The 6,000-nt window shown below is 53.8% G+C and overlaps 1 protein-coding gene across 1 annotated transcript in view; it reads right to left on the minus strand.

Annotated features, from left to right (window-relative positions):
• STARD10 (StAR related lipid transfer domain containing 10) overlaps nucleotides 1–2,744 on the minus strand; it is a 29,836-nt gene extending 27,092 nt beyond the window's left edge. Inside the window, exon 1 of the mRNA XM_024572610.3 lies at nucleotides 2,593–2,744. The gene's annotated coding sequence lies outside the window, so the exon portion shown is untranslated. The remainder of the gene's footprint in view (nucleotides 1–2,592) is intronic.
• Between the last annotated feature and the right edge of the window lie 3,256 nt (nucleotides 2,745–6,000).

Below are 6,000 nucleotides of genomic sequence, written 5' to 3' on the forward strand. Positions count from 1 at the left end.
CAAGGCCTGGCCAGTGTGGCAGAGGGCCCAAAGCTGAACATTCACTGACCCCAGGGACTGTCCCTTGACCACAGAGTGATGGGCAGCTAACAGGGCCCAACAAGTGCCCACCATTTGCCCAGTGTCACACAGTGAGTATGTCCTACTTCGGCATCCTATCCAGAACCCAGGTCTCAGCCTCCTCCCCTCACACACAGGGTTCTCTGCTCTGCTCTGGCTGCCTATCTGCTCTGGGTTAGTTTCCTACCCGTAAAATGAGGCAATCAGAATGTGTAGCCGCCTGGCCTCAGAGCCCTGAGATGGAACAGCTTCTCCTCAAGTCGCTAGAGGAAGATGAGGAGTTATCACAGTCGGTTCGATGGGTTTGCAAATACAGGTGTTTCTTCCTGAGGAGTTTCGGGCTTTAAGATGTTTCAAAAGTGGTGGTGGTGAGCAGGGACATGAGGGCAAGCAACTCCTTGCCGTCATGTCCCTTTATAGATGGCATTCTATAAAGGAAATCCTATAAAGTGAGTTTCAGGCCCCGAATTGAGACTTTAGATCTGCAGTATGGATGGCAGATAATCACCACAGTCTTTAAGTGCTTGGGAGTGGGTGGCAGGTGGGCTTGCTCTGGGCTCCGGAGGCCAGGGCTCTGGCTCTCACTGTGTACCTCCTCTGCCTCCACCCCAACTCTAGGCAGATCACTGCCCCTCCCCTGGCCTCAGTGGTTTTGTCTGACAGCTTCACACTCAGGCTTGTGGGAGACACAAAGACACATAAGCAGAGGCTGCTTTGTGAACAGTAGCCTCTAGAATCTGCCATGAGGAAAAGAGAGGGGGCATAGGCCTGGTGGCTCTGCCTCCCGAGGGCCCCGATAACACACATTTTAGCTGTTCACAGGCACCAGGGCAGTAACCCTTTCATGCCTATCGCCCAGTCCAGGGTAACAGGTAAGGCTGGGGTGACAGCAAGAGGTAGTAATGAGGGCAGACTGACAGTAGGATTCCCCCAGCCCCAGAGAGCTGCCAGTCTCAGGCAGACAGGGAAATACAGACGGCAGAAACCAAACCATCCCTCAGATCCTAACATAGATTAACCAAGAATGAAGCTTTTCAATCTTGGGTCAGAAACGGTGGGTGACCTGGTACCCCTGGGCTTAGATGGCCATGCCCTGGGCTCAACCCTGAGCCCTAGGCTCAGGCCATGCTAACTGACCAGTGGGTGGACAGAAGGGTATCACTCCCCATCCTACTCATCAATAATTTGCTTTTGCAAGCACCCCCTACCAGGAATCTGGATGTCTCTGGCTCAGGGGTTTATGACAGCTTCCCACACATGCCAGGATCAAAGCAGATTCATATCCTGTCTCGAATACTCCCAAGCAACTAAACGGGTCCCGTCTGCACAAGGACCAAAGAGTGATCCCAGGAAGGCTGGGAGGGGACCTGGAGAAGGAGCCTGAAAAGGAGTCCTAGGCCTCAGCCAACCCTGCTTCCTACCATCTGGCAGTCAAGGGGCCTGTGGACCTGGATTCAAATCCTGACTATAGCCGTTTCCTACCTGTGTGACCAAGGGCAGGTGGCATGTCCTCTCTGAGCTTCTAGAATAGTAATACCTACTTCTCTGGGAAGTGTTGCAAAGAGTGGTAGTGTGTCAGTTTCACCCCCCAAATAAGTAATCAAAAATATAACTGGGCGGGGGAGATAATAGGGAGAAATAAACTATCCCCAAATGGCAAGTTTTCAACAGAAAGTATTAAGGTAACAACACCTTGATATGACGGTTGTTAAGATTCTCGTGAAAGGTTAAATAAACTGTGGGAAAGGCTGACAAAGTGTGAGTCTGCTTTGCCCCTCAGCCCCATCCCAGCCACTGGCCCCCTCCACAGGAAATGGATGGAGGTGCCCCTTGGGCCCCAGGGCCAGGCACAGGTCTCTCTCTTGTCTGGATCCTGCCCCAGAATGGGCATCACCAAGCAGGAGTCAGCGTGGGTGTGGAAGGCAGGAGTGTGTTCCAGAAGGAGAAGGTGCTTAGCAAACTGAGAGGTGGCAAGGGAATGTGAGGAACTATTACCCAGGGCGCTGAGCAAGCACTGGGTCTTACGTGTGCCTCTCACAGAGAGAGTAACTGAGTCTCCTGGAGACACAGGATGCTCCTGAATCACACAGCAAGTCAGAGCACATATGGGGGTCTCTAGTGCCTCAGGTCTGTGACTCCTGGAATGGGATCAGGGGCTCATTTGGAGAGATTCTCGCCAGACTTTGCACACTGCTCCCTGAAAGCCAGTGGAGCAGGGGCAGGGCAGCTGCCGGAGCCACCCGCGGCCTGGTCCCTAGCATTCCCTTCAACTCCCCCGCTGGGTCCCCATCAGAACTAAAACCTTCAGACTACTGTCCTTTGGCCCCAGCCCCTCACTGCCCAGAGAAACAAAGGCTCAGCCAGCAGGGACAAAGCTGAGACAAGAATCTAGGTCTCCTAGCTGTTACACTACCCTGGGGATGACCTTGACACAGTCACCACTCTCTCTTTGCCTCAAGATTCAGCCCCAGGGCCCCCACTCTGCCCGGTGTCCCAAGCCTTAACTTGCTCCTGGGTACCCCCCCTACTCACCATCTAGTCGGACGGATGGCTGGCTGCCTCCATCTCCCTCTGGAGTTGAGGAGAAGGCCCTCACTGATGCCCGTTCTCCCCCTACCCTCCTCTGGGGGAGCCCCTGCTGGTTTGGGTGGAGAAAATTTCCAGGTTGCCCAGAGCAACAAGGCAGTATCCTGGGAGGCACTGTTCTAGAAGGTTGGGCAGTGACCTGTGTGATGTCACCAGGAAGTAGCAGATTGGAGAGCAGTTTCCAGAGGCCGCTGGGAAAGCCCAGGGCAGAGCACTCTGAGGCCCCCAGGGCGGGCTTGGCCTTGAGAAGGACATGTCCTTTACAATCTGATGGCCGGTGGCAATAGGCTGTGCATCCTAGTCCCTTCCTGAGCCGGATCTAAGTGTTTGCCCAGGGCAGGTCTCCTGCCCCGCTGGGCCTCCCTCAGCAAACAGCCCAAACCCTGCCTCCAGGCAGCTGCGAGAGTCTGAGAGAGTTATAGAGAGGCACACAGTCAGTCACCCACATCCTCACTCTTCCTGGTGACTCCGTCACAGCCAGCATACCATCACACTGATGTCCCGTCATGGTCCCACACAGACACACACCATCTCAGTCTCCTTGGCCATCCAGCCAAAGGTGGGCATGCTTGGGCATGCTAGGTCGCCGGAGCTCTCAGGAAGAAGAGTCACCAGATAAAGCATTGGACGCCTAATGAAATTTGATTTTCAGATAAGCAAAAGGTCATTTTTTAGTATAAGTATGTCCCAAGTATTTGCTAAATCTGGCAGCCTGACACCGGAGGCACTGCCATAACCACATCACAAAGCCTTGAAGCGCTGCTCAGGTGCTCACCAGTCCCCTCACCGGCCTCTGTCGCTTGTGGAGAAAAAAAAAGGGGTTCTTCTGTGGACAGTAACCTCACAGGGCGATCTGATTATATGTTTCCAACTGGACAGGTCATGGCGGGCAGTCATGCCCAGGCCCATAAATTCTTTAGTGAAAAGTGTTAAGCCAGCCCTGTCCATTGTTCCTGTGCATCTAGGCAAACACACTTTTGAAATGCCAGTCGTAACACCCTGGAAGGGGGTGTTAACCCTCAAGAGAGCACATGGTCTGTTAGCTGTTCTGTAACCCCATCCCTGCCTTGCCTTCTCTAGTCTTCCTTGTATCCCTGCCTAATTTCAAGTGCATAAGAGAAGCTGCAAAACTGTTATTCTGCAGAGCATTTGAGACCTCACTCCCAGGCACATGTCATCAGTTTGGCTCAAATAAACTCATAAAAGTTCCCTCTGGGTTTGGAGCATGTGCATTCGGCAGCAGTGATGGTCTGTGTGTCCTCAGGGCAGGGGAGGTTTCTGAGCTTGACACCTCGCCTGCCCTGGGGGTGCAGAGACAGTCACAGCTGTTGAATGCACCTGCCTGCATATGGTCTGCACATCCTCTCTGAAGAGGCACTGGGCCAGAGCAAGAGGCTCCCACACTCATTTGTCGGACCTCCACAGCAAGGGAGGTCAGGCAGGGACCACAAGACGCTATTTGACAGTGGAGGCAAATAAGGCCCAGCAAGAAACAACCTCTCCTTGATGTCCCTGCTTGTGGCCCCTGGGGTATGGGGCAGAAGGGGTGTGTGGGAAATCATGTCATATCTTTGTGGATGAAAAGGGGGTTCTATGGAAAGTAACCTCACAGGGTGATGTGATCACAAATTCCTAGTTGGGCAGGTCATGGGGGGTAGTCTCCCCGGGGTCTATAACTTCTTTAGTGAAAGGATTATTTTTGCCTTAAGCAAGACTGCCCATAGTTTCCCTGCATCCAGTTAACACCCCTGGGAAAGGCCTCTTTTCAGGCCCCTCCACCTAAAGCCGACCACCCTCAAGACAGCACATAATTAGCTGTCCCGTAACCCCGACCCCACCGTGCTTTCTCCCGCTGTCCTTTAGTCTTCCTTGCGTTCCCTCCTTAATTTCAAATGCACAAAAGAAACCGCCAATCTGTCATTCTCGGAGCATTTGAGGTCTTGCATCCTGGCAACTGCCAGCAGTTTTGGTTCTTAAATAAACTCTTATAAAAATTCTCTGTGTGTGTGTTTGCACGTTTCTTACGCTGACACCTGGGCCATGCCGCGTGCCTGGGAAGGTCTGAGCTCCTCAAGCGAGCCTCTCAGAGGAGCTTCTCGCCTCAGGAACAACAGGTGTTGAAGGCGGACCCTTCACCCCTCCTGCCACCCAAAGGGTGATCCTAAATGCCCCCCTGAGGCCCCTCTTGTCCCAGAAGGTGGAAAATGTCCTGAGCCAGGGTGCTGAGGGCCCAACCTTGAGATCGAAAAATAAGAAACCGTAAGAAGGAAGTTGTACGGGCTGCCAGAAAAGGGGCCTCGTCCTGGAGCTGGAGTCCCGGTCCTGGTAGAAAGGCCAGACGACCTCGTCCTCATGAGGGGAGGGCCTGGAGTCAGGCAGATGGACCAGGAGCATCTGACAGGAAAGTCCAGGGCTGGGGAGGCTGCACTGACCCAGCAGCAGCAGTGGGTTCCTGCAGGCGGCAGTGCCCCACAGACGTCATCAGCAGGGAGACCCAGTGTCCAGCTGGGCCCCCGGCCCTCCCAAAGCGGAAGTCTCCGTGGCTCGGCTCTGGGCCTTGCCTACCTTGCTTGCACCTCTCTAGGCGTGTTTTCCTCAGAGGGCGATACTTAGGATGCTTCCCACTGGGGCAGGTGGGAGGGCTCTGTAAATGGGGAAGTCCTACAAGGTGGTGGGGTTATTAGTAGACTCCTCCCTCCCCTGAGCAGGTTGTCCGCCCTGCAGGACAGGCAGGCAGCTCTGAGGACTCTCTCCTGCGGGGACTGGAGGGCAGGGAGTCTGGGGAGGATAGTAGAGGAGGCAGGACGGATTTGTTGAAATCCCTTCTCTGAAGTCCAGCGTAATGGCTAAGAGCTTGGGCCAGGGAGCTAAGCTGTCTGGGTAAGAACCTCTCACTGTGCGATGTAGGACACTCTGTGTCTCAGCTTTCCTGTTTCTGAAATGAGTAGAATAGTGTGAATTTACGTCATTGCAATGGGGATGAAGTGAGCTTGTGCACACGGGGTGCTCAGCTCTGTGCTGGGTGCTCACTGAGCGCCCCATAAATGCCTCAGCTGTTGTCAGCTCTTGTCTCCTGAGCCCCGACCCCAAGGTCTGGCACTGCCATCAGGTTGTGCTGCCATATTAGTCACCTCTCAGCTGCCATTACTTTTCTTGTATTCTCCCCAGCAGACCCTCTGATGTAAGCAGGTTGAACTTGTCAAGAGAAGACAGAAATTTCAGGCAGACCACCTACACCTGACCCCTGGAACCAGATAATCCAAGGACCACAACTAAGAAACCGGTTTGCTCCAGAAAAATCCAAGGTGGCACCTGGAACTCCTTCCGGAGGGACCCTCTGATGAACTTTCCTTC

This window comes from Desmodus rotundus, chromosome 5, assembly GCF_022682495.2.
Source record: "Desmodus rotundus isolate HL8 chromosome 5, HLdesRot8A.1, whole genome shotgun sequence".
Lineage (NCBI taxonomy): Eukaryota > Metazoa > Chordata > Mammalia > Chiroptera > Phyllostomidae > Desmodus > Desmodus rotundus.